Source organism: Palaemon carinicauda, chromosome 1 (assembly GCF_036898095.1).
Source record: "Palaemon carinicauda isolate YSFRI2023 chromosome 1, ASM3689809v2, whole genome shotgun sequence".
Taxonomy (NCBI): Eukaryota; Metazoa; Arthropoda; class Malacostraca; order Decapoda; family Palaemonidae; genus Palaemon; species Palaemon carinicauda.
The window spans coordinates 197,690,033-197,710,032 of record NC_090725.1 but is presented as its reverse complement, the minus strand read 5'-3'; the positions used below and the strand labels follow the sequence as shown (position 1 = coordinate 197,710,032).

The 20,000-nt window shown below is 32.7% G+C and overlaps 1 protein-coding gene across 1 annotated transcript in view; it reads right to left on the bottom strand.

Annotated features, from left to right (window-relative positions):
* The window catches only part of LOC137653399 (uncharacterized), a 382,980-nt gene that overhangs the window by 272,805 nt on the left and 90,175 nt on the right, over window positions 1-20,000 (bottom strand). The gene's annotated exons all lie outside the window — the stretch shown is intronic.

Here is a 20,000-nt window from a genome sequence, read left to right as displayed (position 1 = left end):
TGTTCTTAGGGCATCATCTAACACAATTTCAGGATACTTTAGTTTTTACCTATTGCTCTAATCCCATTCATTTCATCATCAATATATTCAGGGCTGCAGACTCGAAATGCTCTTAAAAACATAGAAGTAAATACAGATTTCTTAAATTTGTTGCCTTGGTTTGAGTAGTAATGGACATATGCCGAGATATTCGTTGGCTTTCTGTATACACTAAACTTGATACTATTGTTACATCTATGTATGCGACAGTCCATTTTTATTCAAGATTACCAGTGCTCCAGATTTATCGGCTTTTGAAGACTCAATACCAACGGATTGGAAAGACCCACTTCGAGGTTTCTGCTATGAAGAAATGAACGAGAAAGTGTATAGAAAACTCAAACAAAAGCATAACACGAAACTCAATGCATTGATAGAAAGTAGCCCGTGGACTGCAAACGTTAATCCAGAATGTGTGGTTAATCTGTCAAATAAAATTCTAGATAAAAATGTGAAGTGTGCCTTGGGATACGGTTTAAATTTTTCGATGTCATCAAGTGCAGTGAATAGTGTAGAAATTACAAATGGAGTGTGTAACCAGGAAAAATTCAGTGATATTTCTGTAGAAGAAGTAAATATGATTAAGGGTATTATATACAGCAATATGAAAAAAACAGTGGTTCCAAATTGCCCAAAAAGATTCAAGAGAGCAATTGCCGAATTGAAGCAAGATAGAAATATTAATCTGACAAAAGCCGATAAATCTGGAGCACTGGTAATCTTGAATAAAAATGATTATATAGAAAAAATGGAAAACTTCTTGAGTGATGAAAACACAAACATGGAATTAAGAAAAAATCCAATTGAGTTTGTGAATAGTAATTACAACAAAAAAGTGAAAGAGTTACTAAAAGGGAATGAAGATCTGATAAAAAAGGTTTGTACAATATCACCAACATTGCCATATATGTATGGAACTATTAAAACTCATAAGCCAAATTATCCAGCTAGGCCAATAATTAGCTCTGTAGGTTCAGCAGCATATAAATTATCTAAGTACCTTGTGAATATCCTCAATCCTTTAGTTGGCACCATTTCATATTCAAATATAAAAAATAATGTAGACTTGATTAACAAACTGAATGAAGTAAAGATTAACAGTACCTGTAGGCTTGTCAGTTTTAATGTAGTCTCACTATTCACTAAAGTACCTATTGATGACATGTTGGAATTTTTATCTGAAACCTTAGTTAATAGACAATTGAATCTACCATTCTCCAAACACACTTTAATAGAATTAATTAAACTATGTATAAAAGATTGTAAATTTGAACTCAATGGGAGATTTTATGCACAAACATTTGGTATGGCTATGGGAAACCCTTTATCCCCAGTATTGAGCAATCTATATATGGAATTTTTATAAAGCAGAATCTTAAATAACATCATACTTAATAATGTAAAAGTGGTTTCGATATATTGACGACATAATACCTGTGTGGCCAGGAAATAAAAATTTAGATAACTTTTTTCTTAGATTGAATAGTTTGGTAGCATCAATAAATTTCACTATGGAGCTGGAGAATAATTGTACCCTACCTTTTTTGGACTATCGCATACATAGATGTAACAATAGTCTCAAGTTTAGTGTATACAGAAAGCCAACGAATATCTCGGCATATGTCCATTACTACTCGAACCAAGGCAACAAAGTTAAGAAATCTGTATTTACTTCTATGTTTTTAAGAGCATTTCGAGTCTGCAGACCTGAATATATTGATGACGAAATAAATGGGATTAGAGCAATAGGTAAAAAACTAAAGTATCCTGAAATTGTGTTAGATGATGCCCTAAGAACAGCAAAAAAGACTTTTTTTTCGGTAATGATAACAGAAAAAACTACAACACACAAAATTTACTTGTACTACCTTATTGTAATTCTTTTAAAGAAATTCCCCAACTGTTGAAAAACTTCAATGTAAATGTAGCATTTAAGAGTAAAAATACAATAAAAACAGCCTTAATAAAGAATTCTCCTGACATTACCAAGGGATGTGTATATCGTATTCCATGCAATGCTTGTGAAAAATACTATATTGGTCAAACTGGTAAAGCCCTAGAAAAGAGAATTGAACAACATAAGAAAAGTGTCAGGTATGCTCAAGATAATAATGCACTCTTTGCTCACGTTAGAGATAAAAATCACACTATTAATTGGTCAGGTGAAAAGAAATTGGTTAATTCAAATAAATTAGTGGAAAGAAACATCATAGAGTCCAGTTTCATAAAAGAAACCTTTGAAAACAACTTGAATATTGGTCATGGAATGTATAAACTCGACGCCTTTATATGTAAAGAGATTTGTAAGCTATATAAAAAAACATTAACCACTTAATGTAGAATTGAATGTATTGTGAATAATTAACGTCGCTGTGAAATTAATATTTAGACCTAAGCTACCATTCATTTAAGGGTACAATTATTTTATATAGTATGCATAAGTATATTGGCACTATATAGTGTTATGCTAGATATAAGTATTGATATATACATGATTATATGTTTATGATATTAATGTTGTATGTATATAAATGTATATATACATATGTATATATATATATGTATGTATGTGTCTATATATATATATATATATATATATATATATATATATATATATATATATATATATATATATATATATATATATATATATATATATATGTATGTGTATATATATGTATGTGTGTATATATGTATATATGGATATGTATGTGTATATGTATGCATATACATATGTATGTATGTGTATGTTTTGCTTATGTATTTATATAGATAAGGCTACCGTGTTTTCATATAAATAAACTGTACTGAAAGTTAAAAAAACTAGAATTTACCCGCCACTAGAAATGACCCTTTTTGGCAGGTGTCTAATGAGCTTGGGGACTCTGCCCACTTAACACCTGACCCAAGCCCAGGTAGCTGGTAAGGGAGTGTCATTGTTCTCTAAATCTCTATATGTATGTTCATACGTTTGCTTTCCCTATAAAAATGTAAAGAAACCACTCTCAATAAATCAGTCCTCTGAAGAAGTATCACGAAACTAGTCAGGACTTAAGCGTATATTTCGTATTTTCATTTTCCCTGTGGTTCTTCTGCATCTGAGCATCACGTTTTCCTGTGATTTTTACGCATATATATATATATATATATATATATATATATATATATATATATATATATATATATATATATATAATATATATATATATATATATATATATATATATATATATATATATATATATATATATATATATATATATATATATATATATATATATAGACAGAGAGGATACCTTAACTTGGTGAAAGGGTTTGTGTGTCGCCATGATCAGCAAAGCTGTATTAGTCAGGGTCAACCATACTAAGTTGGTTTGCTGTGAGCGATCAAATGAAAATCTACCACCCTCACTAATCTGCAAAGGCCATCGTGATGATGAAAACTGGCCAAAATATAGACATGAATTGATATGTAAGTGAGGCCTTTTTCCTGGAGTTGACTATAAACATCTGCTTCTGTTATCGGCGTTTGTGTGAATATATATATATATATATATATATATATATATATATATATATATATATATAAATATATATATATATATATATATATATATATATATATATATATATATATATATATATATATATATATATATATATATATATATATATATATAACTCACAAAGGCACACAGAAAACTTTTAAACCTTACAAATGTCAATAATTGTATAACTACGAATTAGTTGGTTATACTTGTTATTACACTAAAAAAAGAAGTCGTATTCATGCAAGTAGCATTAAATTGAAGCAGTACAATTTTCACAGCTGCCTGTTGAATTATATATTGCTGCATGTTTGTGTTTGAGGAAACATGGACTTGTAACTGTGTCTTGGAACATTTAAGGATCTCGTGAGATTGGTAACATCCAGATTCAGGATAAAGACGTAACAATGGTCAAAGATAGGATGTCAGTCATTTGCTGTTAGTTCGATTATCAGGCTATGTGTATAAATCCTGGTTTTATTTCAAGTCTAGAAAGTTTCGAAAATATATTAGATATATACTGTAGAATGCAAGCTGGGTATTTATTGTATTTCATCTGAAATTAGAGAGTGCCGTAGACAAAATCATAGAAAATTTGTAGTTGATGCAGCCTGCCAGTTAAGAATAATTTTGTTTTTCTATTTCTTTTTTCTTTACATGAAATGTGTAGTGTTTTTATTTATTTTTTTAGATGTAAAAGAACTTTTATTTTTGCTAAGGTCCAAGCAAATTTTTTTCATAAAAATTAGTAATAGGAACAATGTATCTTAGCAGGAATCTTCTATTAATCTTGGTATTATATATCCAATATAACTTCAGATATGTAAAGCGTGGTATTCCTGTGATAGTATGTATATGCCCTTTTTTATTATAATATGAACAATAAATGATTATCATATACATGGATATAGTGTAATGCCCATCGGTTGATCCTTTACTGGGTACTCCACTAAACCACCACAGGCAAAACAATAGAAAAGTTATCTAGCATGAATTGATTAGATGTAACCCTACTATCGATCGAAAATATAGAACATTAGCAGTAGTAAAGTGTGTTGAAATAGTAAAAGATATGCCTAAATTTACAATTCCTGGTTTATATAAAATTAAATTAGGTAATTTAAAACCCAATATTTTTATAAGGAGTTATCAAAAGGCAGAATAAACCCCCCCCCCCAAAAAAAAAAAAAAAAAATCTTTATGAAATTAATATATGGATACGTACTGCAGCTACTTAATATTAATGAAACTTAAGAAGGAGTAAAAGGATCAAGAGCTATTTAGCCTTAGATGTGCGTTTTCCTATCGCTTGTTATCAAGAAGTGAAATATTCTAAAATCGTTAACAAGTCCTTTAGTAATTAACTGCTCTTACTAATTTACCCCTATTGTCTTTCTTCCAACACTGATCTAGGCTATTTGGAGGGTATTAGTTTCTTATACTTTTCCAGTTTCAAATATCCATAATATATGTTGAACATTTTCTTTTTCAGAACCAAAATCTTACTCGTAAAATAATTCCGTTTCTTCTTTCCTGAAAGTTATTATTTCTTTTTTTCATGCAATTTAGTTGTCTTCAGAAAATCTGACTTTCTTCCTCTCCTCAATCTACGTGGAAATGCATTTTTCTTCCTTTATAAAAAAAATATGCTTTTTGGATTATAATTACTTTTATTAATTTTTTTTTTATTTTATTTTTTTTTTTTTGTGATTTTCTGCAGGTAGCCCTTTCCCTCAACCAATAAGCAACCATATGTCTTTTATTCTCTTCTGCTGACAAAAAATTCATAGTTCTTGAATCTCTGTAAATGGGAGAATCCCTCCAATGTTTTTAAGGAGATTTTAGACGTTCCTGCTTCTGTATGTTTTCCATTGTTATGGATCATTCCTAATGTTTTTATTACCTTGTATCTTTAAATTCATCACTTATTCAACATATTCCCAGTCCACATAATATACCAGGTCTTTCTTATACCAACGATAGGAAAATAGTTTTAAACGCTAATCAAATCTCATCTTAAAACGTTGAAAATGCTACGGCTTTGTTGCTAACTCCTTATGATGTTCTAAAGGAACGTGTAATTTGCGATCTACTATTAGAATTTCATTCCCGTTTAGTTATTTTCAGTTAGGTAATTTGGAGAATCTTATATCATCCTACTTATTATCTTTAAAGTAATAAGGTCAAATTAGATTAAATTCGTGTTCAAGGCTTTCCAACTTCAGCCTTTGAAGCAATTAAAATTTGTTGGTAATCCACTGGAAGGCTACAGTATCTGACGGAGTTACACCAATCCAGTTCCTTATCTTCTTTGGTGTTTCTTGCAGAGATTTTTATTCAATCCCTTCCTTTATCAGTGACATTTCTAAAATATACAGTTTCCTTACTTTTTTGATGACCTTTTTTTTCATCCCTTTTTATCAGAAGTAAGATTCCAATGCTTGATTAATGTCAGTAGGGCAAATAATATTTCTTTTATGAATGCTTCACAGCACTGGGATGTAGTTTGGAATTTAAATTCCATTGTCTTTCGGTATTTTATGTATAAAAGTAATTTATTAGAGCCTGGCTAAGTCGGCTTCTAAGAATGTGGTCTAAAAATTTCTCCTGCTGCATTCTACTATGATCATATGTCTCATCTTAGTGGAACTTATCTGCAAAAGGTCAAAGGATTTTGTTATAATTTAACAGGATATTCGCCACAAATATTAAAGTGTTCACATCCAATGACTAATCAAAATATTTTTTCCATCCTATATACATATCTACTTTGTTGTAAAATTTGCACCCATTTATTATTTCATGGGTATTATCAGAAACTGTTTGATTGTATGTCCGGTCCAGGCAACCGTCCTCGTTATTCACACCAGGTTTCACGGCGACAAACTACTCACATCCAGAATGGGAAATTCTCTGTCTTTTACAGTCCTTGTTTGGTGAAACCTTGAAATAAGTCCTTGGCCTCCCTGTTCAAGTATGAAAAGAATGCACAAAAGCCAATATCATAATGCTTTAAATCATACATCATTTAGCAGATGAAACATTTGGAAAAATTCAAACTGTTAGGCATAGCATAGCTCTCATTAGAAATTTTCAGTTATGGCTATGCCAATTCTCTATTTCTAATAGGAGATTTAAACAATTCTATGAGTTCAGTTGAACTTTGGTTTAATGATGATTTTTGTTGGATAGAAATCTATACTAATTAAATTCCAAATACAAGGGACGAATTGTGGATAATTTTGTAATTAGCATATTTAGTGAAAATAATAGTATTGTTCATTATATTATTCTTAGAAAGTAGATTTGCAGGCTAATAACGACTTTTGTTGGCCATCCACTCGCTATTAGCTTTGAAAATAGCTTCACTGATAATAATTTAATATATTTTTTTTTTCATTTCGACCTATGCTCCGTACCATTTTCCTTTACTACGTACGTGTAGGACTTACTATAACTAAAAAGGTTGTAAAGAGTCTCAGGTTTAATTCAAGTAATATTTTTTCCCCTTTTTTATTATCTAGGCAAAAATATTTCATAAGTGTGTTATCGTTATATGTTAAATGTGATAAAGAAAGAAACTAATTCTATTTGGTTTCCCTGAATTTTCTATTGATTCAGGGGTTTTCGCCACTGTTGGTGGTGACTTCACCCTCTTTGTTTACAATCATGTTATTATTTTTTCCTGTTGGCTTTTATATCTCTGTTTTATTTTCGCTACACTGAAAAATACTCCGTATTTTTTCTCTAGAATTTTCCCCATTTTATATTTTTTTTCTTTTAGAATGGCATCTTTTATCTCTAATAAAACTCACCTGCCGCTACATGCCTTTCCTTTTTTTTTCTTGATGAATTGTCATTTCTCTTTTATAAATCCTAGCTTGGCGATATATATATATATATATATATATATATATATATATATATATATATGTGTGTGTGTGTGTGTGTGTGTGCGTGTATATATATATATATATATATATATATATATATATATATATATATATATATATATATTTATATATGTGTGTGTGTGCGTGTATATATATATATATATATATATATATATATATATATATATATATATATATATATATATATATATATATAGATATATATATATATATATATATATCTATATATATATATATATATATATATATATATATATATATATATCTATATATATCTATATATATATATATATATATATATATATATATATATATATATATATATATATATATATATATATATATATATATATATATATATATGAATGCATGGCTGGGCCTGATTTTCTTCATACTCATATTTCTAAATATATTCCATATATAGTTTGAACATCAAGTATAAAAGATAAAATTAATTCTTCTGATTACGAAAATGTCCTTCTGTACTTACATCACTTAAGTACTTATTTTCCCATCAATTTATCTCTATAATTTTTGCTTTTAGCTTTTTGTATAGCTTAACTAAAATTGAAGGTTCTTTAGTAGCCATAATTATTCATAACGATTCCTTGAGTCTGTGCGTATATTCAAAATGATATCTAGAATTTCACGCACGGTTCATTTATGCCGTTAAAGATTGTTTGAATATTCAAATAGTTTTGCAGAATTTAGTAACGCTACCATTTCCTTACAGCACGTTTACCATTTAGGAACCAATCATAATGTGAACCAGTAAACCATTTTTACTTGATCTTCTTTTTCGCAATATAGTGATATATTCACAGCTTAATGAACACATATATTTTTTTTTTGACGTACATCATGTCATATGGTTCCAGTTCAATAGAAACACACTTCAAGTTATGTGCTCAGCCAATTAGAGCTTACTAGTGTTCGCACATGGTTGGAAAAAAAAGGTTTAACAAGTAGGTGTCTATTAAATCCTTCCAGCACCAGCATCTGCCAAGAATCCCTCTTGTTCTGTGCCACTCTAAACCACCATTAGTGCCTCAAACATTTTTATATATTATAGGTAAATTATTTTTTTTCTGTTGATATAATAGAAATATGTACGTTGTTGAAGGAAACTGGTAAAACAAAATTCATATACGTGGTCAATATCCCACAGGGGATTTGTTTCCAAACTGAGAGAAACCACACTAGTCCTTGAAGGTCTTTGCCGCCCAGACTGCTAGATATGGAAAGACTCAGCTGCAGAGACTACAGGGGAACATGTGTCTTTCAATATGGCCAACATAGTGCATGATTATATTGAATTATTTACGCTTATAGGTCAAATGTTAGTAGTATGTTAGTGTAGCCTAGTGGTATAATGTATAGTGCTTTTTCGTGCATGTTTCATTATGAAAGTATCATTTAATAACATAAATCAGAAAAGTGGTCACTTTGTATATATTGGTGTGCTACTGTCTTAAGCACACATTTGAGTATGAGTTGTTTTCAGATGTATTTAAATGGTTTACTGAACACATCTTAGTGGTTTTTAAGTTTTATTGTGAATAAACAACTGAGTTAAACATCTCCATCACTGGAGGAAGCTGTGTTGGTCCACATGACCAATTCTGGTGAAGTTTAGATATGAACTGAATAAATTACCGATATCCCAAATATCGTATACTTGCTTTAATTTAGCTAAGTGACGGAATCGGAAGACACCTGCATCCGGTGACGTCACAAACTTTCACACGAAGAGACAATGTGTTGACATTAAGAATGAATGGCAACTCAGCATCTTACATCCTGCTTACAATTTGAATGACTATAGCAAATCTCACGGTTAGCTCTTCCAACCAACATGACATATTACGTCATTTGTTTTAAACATGTAATATTACTATTCTAACTATTACATAAGCTCGGCCAGCTATCTCAATTTTTTTTTTTTTTACAAAAATTTAACAACAAGCCGAAACATGGTTATTAGGTGTGACTGGACATACGTATTATTCATTGTTTAACATTAGCTATATCCAACTGAGGACGAATGTCCAAATAGGCACATCAAAAAATAATAACAATAATGCATACAAAAAAGATATTACCAAAGCAAAAAGAAAAATGCATGATAAAACCAAGATCATATATATGGTACATTGCTAGCAAATGATTACATGGTACCAAAAAACAAAATAAATTCTGACTTACGAATGATTCGGTAACTTGATAAAGAATAATTGTTACCTTTGTCAGAAACAAGATACTCAATTTTTAGTGCACAAATACGAATTCCTGGTACGTACACGTACCACGGTTTCGTACATATATATGTATATTTATATATAGGGCTGATACATTTTATTAGATGCCCATAGATTCTGTTATATATCTTATATTTTTTTTTTTTTCTCTTTTCTTTTTTAACATTCCGGCTTATATATTTTTATTAGATGCCGAGAGAAAAAAATGATTTATATCCTTTTTTATTTTATTTATTTTTTTAAATGTTATTTTAAATGTATTTTTAACAATGCAAATGTAGAGAATTTCTTTAATTACATATTACTAGCGTACTAATCAGCTTTTCATACAAACATCATCCTGACAAATTACTCCCTTAGCGAATGAGGTGGCCACTCATACAGCTTTGAATTGGATCAGGTAGGGGGTATTGTCAGGGCTATTCAACTCGTTCCTTTGTAGCTGCTTGCTGTGCCGTAACCTACGCCAAACAAGGATGTTCACGGCGATAAAAATTATCACTGTTACACAAAAACTAGCCAGTAATATAGGGTGAAGTATCTCTTTGTAAGTCGGTGACAGGTGGTCCTTTTCGGTAAGTTTCATCAAGCGCTTTGCCACACTTCCGTTGTAGGGGAGAGGAAGTGCGGGCATTGTAGAGGTCCACGTGAAGTTCGCGAAGTAAGCTCGTTCTCTGATGATTGTCCGTAGGCCAGTCACCATGGAATTCGGGGAAGTCCCGATACAGCCATCTGCTGCGACGAAGATGTTGTTGAAGGATGTGGATCCGTCAGGGCATGATACATTGAAGCCGTCCTTGTCGTATCGTATCCACGAGCCATTATTTAGTCTGCAATTGAATTCTTTATTGTCAAAGGGATAAAGCTTATCCAGACAATTTTCACTTGTATGGGAGAGAGCACCGTCTAGCACTATACCTAACTCGCATGAATCCATCAAGTTTTTACGGAATTCAAATGAGTCAGCTGTACATATTTTTCTATCCATTGCGTCTGAACAGTGAGTTAATTGATTTAAGTCTTTAATGACCGTATATGTTTCCTTGTCTGGGGAAATCAATACGTGTCCTGTCAAACTGGATATTACTGGATTTGAGTGATTCGTCATGAAAGTCGGAAATGGTGATATCCTGTAAGATTGCCAGGCATCAGAAGAATCAAAGGGAATTGTAATCCTAATCTTGTTATTATCTACGTTTACTGTAATTAGGCTGTAATAAAATTCTAACCTATGTTCGTCTAACAAAGGAACATAGCCTAGTTTATCCCTTCCGTTCTCCAGAACTAATTTTAAGTAACGTATAGGCAACAAATGGGGCGACAATACACCTTTAGTTGCTAACGTGATAGCTTCTACATAATCCTTGGATTTCTCAATGAAATGTGCAATTCTGTTATGTATGTGATCTATCTTTGAATCATAATACGTTAATGTTGCTAACAAATCCTGTACTTCCATAATTTGAACGATATTATCTGAATGTTCATTTAACAAATCCATAATTTTATTGATTGAAGCTAACTGATCCCTTAGTTCTGACATAATCAATTCATCTTTATGAGTCAAGAACTCAATTTTCTTATTTTGATTACTAATTTTAAGACGATTGGAAAGTCCTAAACCTAAACTTGCAACAGACCCAAAGATGCTTAATGCAGCATAAATGAACGGATTCCGTCTTTCTTTTTGTTTGTGTCCTACAGTCCACATCAAAAGGTCATAAGCCAAAGATCCTGTCTCTCCAGTCTTATTTTTCAAGTCATCAGATAGCATCTCTGCAACTTTTAATGTTGATCCAAGCAAACTCTTAGTAGTCAAATGAAAATGTCTCCTATGCAACTCATCCAATAATGCAGAAAACCTTGAAATGGCGGTTCTTAAGCTAGTGACATCATTCTCTTGAAGAAAAATTGCTTGCATATGCACTTCGACAATTACGTTGGTTGATGTAATAAAAATGTCTTCTTGTCTTTCAACTATATTGCCATATTTAAAATATATATTCTTAGTCTTAGAACTCATCCCATACGAAAAAAATGTCTGAGCGAACAATATCACTCCCAACAACAAAAAATTCATCTTGGAAACCTGTAACGAGAAAAAAACATATGTAATTACTCCTGTATTAAAAAGAAAACTTTTAGTCACAAAAATTAAAATTTTTCCTCACTTCTTTTTAATTTCTTATGTGAGACAATGGTACTATTCTCTCATCCGTGGGTTGGGCTACGTTTTGAATTCTAAACCTATTGGCCGTTAATGTTTCCAAAATGTTAAATGCAGTTCAGAGTCCGAAACAAACAAACACTTCTTCAAATATCGCTGAGCCTGGGCCGTCAAACCAGACCTCGCAAAGTCAGCCTAATTTTCAGAATGTGCAGAGCAAAGCAAATACCACATAGTTAACTCTAGAGGGGAAGAGAGTGATGTTGGGTCAAGGTCATTTATGTCAACATCAATAGTATTGAATAATCAATTTAATGTTTTATCAGATAATTGTGAGACAATAGATTTTCCTATGAAACACACGGCCGAATTAAGTAAGACAGTGCATGCTCCCGTAGATTTGCAACGAATTCATACAATAATAAGCCAAAATGAGTTACGGCCAACCTTATATGCTGTAAATTTAGAACACAAATCCTTTACGTTATTTTTTGACTCTGGTAGTCCACGTAATATTATGGATTTGAATAAATGGTGGCAGCGGTGGGATTTTAATTGATATATGATATGAATGATTCAGAGTACTCAGTGCCGCCGGTATTGCAATATCCCAGTTGGGGTCTGATCCCCCTAGTGTTACCCTTAATATATTTAATATCTTCCTATTTGCTCTTTCCACTAGCCCATTCGACTCTGGGTGATATATCATGGTATTGATCTTCTTTATGTTGAGGAATTCACACAATGAGGTAAGAAAGTGATTATTAAATTCACCACCCGAGTCTGAGATTATCATGTGTGGAATTCCATGTTTACAAATGTAACACTCGTAAAACTTCCTAGCGCATTCAATCGCAGTTTTAGTTTTAAGCGCTATTAGTTCTGTATATCGAGTTAAAGCATCTATAATTACTAAGAGGTGCTTATTTCCTCTGTCTGACTCGTAAAATCCTGTTAACAAATCTAAATGTATTCTTTCAAAGGGTTGATTGGGAACAGGATAAGCTCCTAGGCTGACAGGTGTTTTCGTATGCCCTTTGTTTTCCTGACATGTGCGACAATTAGCTATGTGTCTTTTTATATCTGTAAGCATTGTATGCCAATAAAACAATGATTTGGCTTTCTGTGACATTAATGAGAACCCAGGGTGTCCATGTAATGGATTTGAATGCAACCAATTCAGGACAGTGGAAACAAGTGAGTTTGGTACTACTACCTGGTCGTTAGTTACATGTGGTGTATTGCGGGTTTTCCTTGTCACAGTCCTACACAGAATATTATCTTTGATTACATAATTCTGCTGCTTATACTTTATATATTCCTTTTCTTTATGATTGCCTTTCAAAGCATTTATAATTGTTTCTATTTTCTGATCTTTTCTTTGCTCAGTCTGTAACAATTCAGCACTCCAGCCTAAATCTTCTTGTTCAGATATTGTTTTTACAATAGGCATGGATGTTGATATATCTATTAATTCAGCTAAAGACTCCGTACAAGATGACACGGGGTTGCGTGATAATGCATCCGCAATGATATTTGCTTTCCCAGGTAAATACCCGATTCTTGCGCCAAAATCTTGAATGATTAAATGCCACCGAGTTCGTTTAGGGCTGTGATTGAAGCCTTTAAAGAACTCTGTTAGTGGTTTATGGTCAGTAAGAACCTTAACGGGATAACCGTAAATTATGAACTTAAAATGCACTAGCGAATTAACAATAGCTAGTCCTTCCTTGTCTATTACTGCATACTTACTTTCGGAAGTTCTCAATTTTCGAGAATAGAAAGCTATCGGGAAAAACTGTTTATCATATTGCTGAAGCAATACCCCTCCTACTCCTAAGTCTGAGGCGTCTGTTGCAATGAAGAATTCCTTACCGAAGTCAGGAAATTTTAAGATAGGAGAACTACACAGTTCATCTTTCAAAGTATTAAACGCCTGTTGATGTTGCTCAGACCATATGAAATCTACGCCCTTCTTCGTAAGATCAGTTAAAGGAGCGGCTATTATTGAATAGTTGCGTATAAAACGCCTGTAATATCCACTACAACCCAGAAATTGCTGTATTCCCTTGACATTAGTAGGTATGGGAAAATTACGTATAGCCGACACCTTATCATGGACTACTTTAAGACCTTGGCTTGACACCATGAAACCCAAATATATTAATTCTGTTTTGAAAAATTCACACTTACTAATCTTTACCCTTAAGTTATGTTGTTTTAATCTCTGTAGTACTAGTTCTAACTTACGTAGATGTTCCTCTAAGGTGTTGGAAAAGATTACAAGATCATCCATATAAGCATGCAATATATCCCCTAACAAGTCTCCAAACACTATGTTAATCATTCTTGTAAATGTTATAGGAGCACAACGTAAACCAAAAGGCATCCGTAAAAATTCATAATGTCCCCTGGCTGTGCTGAAGGCTGTGTATGGGATACTATCTTCTTCTAATGATATCTGGTGAAAGCCTTTAAGTAAGTCCAAACTGGTAAAATATCTATTCTGACCTAACAAAGACAAAATATCGTCAGTACATGGCACTGGGAATCGATCAGGGATCGTTTCCTCGTTTAGACGACGAAAGTCGACGCAGATACGCCATGTTCGATCTTTTTTCGGTACAACTATTAAAGGAAAATTATAAGGGCTATTTGATTTTCTAATGACTCCTTCCTCTAACATTTTACCTACTTCATCGTTTATTTCATTCTGGAATTTCATAGGGAGTCTGTACGAGGGTACATATATAATTTTCTGTTTGTCTTTTAACCTTATTTGATGCTCGATCACATCTGTTTTTCCTAAGGATCCATCCGTAGTGGAAAAGACATCTGTATATTTATTTAAAAGTTCAAAAATTTTCTGCTGAATTTCTTCGTCTTGAATGTCCTTACTGATTTTATTTTTAATAGATCGTAAAAGGGATTCATCCGCAACTGATTGAGAGTGATTGATTTCAGCAACGGTAAGAATACGATGTTTATAAACTTCTACATCCAAGATATGTTGATTTTTGTGAATTACTAAAGTGTTATTTAAATGATTACAGACTTCGATATTACATTGCTGATGTGAGCCTACTGTATAAATAGCTTGTGTGACAGACAATCCGTTGGTTTTCAAAGTATCGGAAAGGATTAATATTTCAGATCCCGGTAGTGTTTTCTTTATTTGCACTATTAAATTCGAAGGTATGTTTGGTTCGATATATTGCGTGCAAGATGATATTACGGGTGAACGAGAATTCTGCTGGGTCGCGTATATTATTTCTTTATTAGTGAGACAAGTTATTGGTTCTTCAACGTACGTTACGGTTACATTTGTCGTCTCCTTTTTATCCAAAACTGACTTTAAAGTATTAGAAGACTTATAGAATTTCCCTTTGATATACACGCCGTGCTTTGCAGGAGCTAAGATAATGTTTTGATTTCCCATAGATGGGTATCCTATAATTACAGCTGGATACATATTAATGTTTTTCACAACAACAAATGTATCGGCAAACGTGCGATTACCGACTCTGAACTGAACATGAGTTATGCCTATGACGTTTAATTCATTATTTCCTATACCTGAAAGTCTAATTCCTGATTTTTCAATCGGAAAGTTCGAAAACAACAAATGATGCGTCTTCAAATCCATAATATTACGTGGACTACCAGAGTCAAAAAATAACGTAAAGGATTTGTGTTCTAAATTTACAGCATATAAGGTTGGCCGTAACTCATTTTGGCTTATTATTGTATGAATTCGTTGCAAATCTACGGGAGCATGCACTGTCTTACTTAATTCGGCCGTGTGTTTCATAGGAAAATCTATTGTCTCACAATTATCTGATAAAACATTAAATTGATTATTCAATACTATTGATGTTGACATAAATGACCTTGACCCAACATCACTCTCTTCCCCTCTAGAGTTAACTATGTGGTATTTGCTTTGCTCTGCACATTCTGAAAATTAGGCTGACTTTGCGAGGTCTGGTTTGACGGCCCAGGCTCAGCGATATTTGAAGAAGTGTTTGTTTGTTTCGGACTCTGAACTGCATTGACATTTTGTTGTTTCTTTTTATTGTTAAAATGAGGATTTTTCTTTTTATTTCCATATGGAACTGACTGTGGAATTGACTGTGTATTTCTAGGATATTGTTGTGTCTTACGCGCGTAACATTGACTATAAGAATGTGATCCTGTGTTGTGAACTGAACAAAATTTCGTTCTACAGTCTGCGCTTATGTGACCTTGACGTTTGCAGTTGTAACACGTCACTCCCGCTACTGGATTATTAATTACGTTCACTGTTTGTGGTTTTGTTTCATTCTTAGCAAAAACTTGAGTTAACACGGGATCGAGATCTGGACACTTGGACATGTGTTTCTTTATCTGTTTATAGACATCCAATTCCGTACTTGCAGGCATTAACTTCTTATCAAAGCACCGCACTAAAGCTTCAGGCAACATAAGTGTCATGCAAGTTAAATACATTAATCGTAAAAAATCTTTCACGGAGATATTATCGTTAGTAACCCAAGTGGAATTACCTAAAATGTCCTGATATTCGTTAAGCCTATCAGCTATGAGAGCTGCTCTCTCAACAACATTAAGCCGATTCATAGTGGCTTGATTAAGTGTATTTCGTAACGTTAACACTACATCCAAAGCTTCCTCACCCCCATAAATCGCGCGTAACCTAACTTTGAAATCATCCCAAGTAACTGCTTCCTGAAATGAAACACCTCTTAAATACGCACTCGCATCCCCCTTAGAAAAATCTATAAAACTTTTAGCTTCTTGTAATTGTACAAAAGGATCTACGATTTGTTTGGCATTTAAATGGGCATCAACGGATGAAATCCATGACTCCACATTTTGTGGCAAGAATCCGTTGACACGGCCTTGAAAAGGAAGGATTGCTGACCTGGCATTTACAAGCGTCACAATTGGAGGAGGATTAGCCTGGCCTACACCACTAGGTCCAGGGGTAGGGCTGACAGGAGGAGCCATGACTGCTGTATTTTTTTTTTTTCTATCTCTTTGACCCCTTTCAATCCTATCAAAATATCTATATGAGTACAGACGCCCACTGCGTAAACGCATATGTATAATAAAATTCCCCCAACAATGTTACTAATCCCAATACATTTCCCCCCAAGAGTTTCTGAAAGAAAAAGGAATTAGCACAAAGAAAGAAAAATTCAAAATGAGAATTCGGAGTTTCTTATAACAAAGTTTAGGAATTCACTCACCCCAGTAATAATTGACCAACGACTTGTGATAACTACACTTCACTGCCCAAACTGAAATGAATACAAAATCTCTGTACTTAGCTTTATATGAAGTCGACTCGTCGTCTCTCTCTCTCTCTCTCTCTTGATGTTTTGTTAGCGATGTCTCGTTCTAGTTTCTTGTTGTTTGTAGTTCTTCCTGGATATGTCTTGCAATAGTTGAACGCCAGTCCTTGGGTTTCCTAGGATGTTGATTGAAGATTCACTTTGTATACTAACATATGTTGGTGTTAGCATTTCCGTTGGACTTAATCAAAATTGTAGATTCTTGTAGATAGTTTTGAGTTCTTGAAGATCTTTATCAGGTATTACAGCTTTTATTTTGAAGTCTTGAAGATCATTCTCTGGTTTTACAGCTTTTATGTTGAAGTCTTGAAGATATATCTCTGGTTTTACAGCTATTTATTTTGAAGTCTTGAAGATATTTCTCTAATTCTTAGAGTTTAATCGCTGTCTTAGAGTTTAACCGCTGCCACCATTTATTGGTGTGCTACTGTCTTAAGCACACATTTGAGTATGAGTTGTTTTCAGATGTATTTAAATGGTTTACTGAACACATCTTAGTGGTTTTTAAGTTTTATTGTGAATAAACAACTGAGTTAAACATCTCCATCACTGGAGGAAGCTGTGTTGGTCCACATGACCAATTCTGGTGAAGTTTAGATATGAACTGAATAAATTACCGATATCCCAAATATCGTATACTTGCTTTAATTTAGCTAAGTGACGGAATCGGAAGACACCTGCATCCGGTGACGTCACAAACTTTCACACGAAGAGACAATGTGTTGACATTAAGAAAGAATGGCAACTCAGCATCTTACATCCTGCTTACAATTTGAATGACTATAGCAAATCTCACGGTTAGCTCTTCCAACCAACATGACATATTACGTCATTTGTTTTAAACATGTAATATTACTATTCTAACTATTACATATATACAGAAGAGCTTCAATGTGGGTCATATAGTGCGGAATAATAGTAAAATCAATTTTAAATTGCCATCATGTCTGAATAGCTTAGTGATATATTACACTTTGTAGTGCATTTTTCATTTCTAAAGATTGTGCATTAACCAAAAAGATAGTCAAATACAATGATAGTTATAGTAAAAATAATTTGAAACTGCTATTATGTTAGCATAGCCATGTGATATATATATTGCTTTGTAGTGGATTTTTTCAATATGAAAGTATCGTCTATTGACCTAAGATAAGTAAAATATTAATTTTGTTTATAGGGTCATATGCCAATCTCTTACATTGAATAACTGTTGGGCATAGCGGAAGTACTTGATAGTTATTGCTATTTTATGCTAATCTAATGGCAAATGATGCTGTTTGTGCATTTTCTTTATAATAGTGATTACTATAAATAGTTATTATTTTTTTAGCTTCCATCAACATTTTTTCTACTTCTCTAAGGATTCTAGGCTCACGTTAATAGACCCCTATGACGGCTAAGATGTTGATGATTACCTCATTGAAGTCCTGGATGACTGATTTCTATGATAAACAGTCATGACCGTTATACATATGTTTATTGATGTTGCCTTCCATCAACAGCTTCTGTGAATCATGATAGGCCAGACCATTTCCCAGAGGAAGGCATCCCCTTTGAGAATGAATATGAAGCCTAGTACCTAGTTAAAGAAGGTTAAGAGCACCATTTTAAAGCTCAAAGATCGGTTGTGCAAGCTACCTTGACCTGTCTAACTTCTTCACCCCACAAATTTGGATGGTCGTGTTAATTAACTAAGCAACGTGATAGTAACGTTTCATTTAACTTTGGTTCGTCTTCTGAAATCTGCATATTGATCTCTTTGTTGATATTTGCTGTTCTGCTACCTTCTCTACGAATGAAGGTGGGAAGAACGCATTTTTGGGATATACAGTACTTAAGCCTACTTCCTTCAATTTGCATTGTGCTTTTGCTAACCTAAATTTTTAGTTATATACCTAGTGGTTGGGTGACTGAATAGTGTAATAATAATGATAATGATTATGACATCAGAAATAATGATAATGTTAATTATGGAATGATCAATAATAGTACTAATAGTAATAGCAGCAGCAGTAATTGACATTGTAGGAAAGTAGGACGAAAAACCAGTAAGCCTAAGTTTCTAATTTTTTTCATCGCTGAAGCAGAGATCAACAGTAAATGTTATATTTTGTTATAATTTTTTTAGATTTATGTTTATCGGTTTTGAACGAAACCATTTCATTGATTAGTATGACACAGTAGAAGAGCTATCAATTATCTGTTAAGGATACTTATCTGAAAACGTTAGCTTTTAGCAATTAATTCAGAGTACGTAATTTGATTTGATATTTATTTTCGTCTTAAACGGCACTATAACTATGCTGTAGAGCTGTAATTTATGGTGAGAAAGTTGAATTCTGTATAAAACAATATTCATAGAGTTTTTATTTGGCGATTAAACAAGTGGATTTAAATTATACTGTTTTTCTTTTATAAACATCGCGAAGGTCTAGTGATATCTAAAAGAAAAACAAAATCACACAGATGAGTAGCATTAAAATCTAGAAAACCAAGCCGAAGGAAAAAAGTTAAAGTAATGATTATAAGCAAATAAACCCTTTGTGTGTGTGTTAATAGTTTTCTAGTTGAATCATCTGTTGTTAATTGCGTCATCTTACCTGGTTCTGCCTCACCGACTGCAGACGCACCAACCGAAGTAATGGGAATCAATCTGAAGTTATTATTGTTGTTTGCTAAGAATTATATTTGCAGATAGATTTAAATGGGAGGTCATTAAG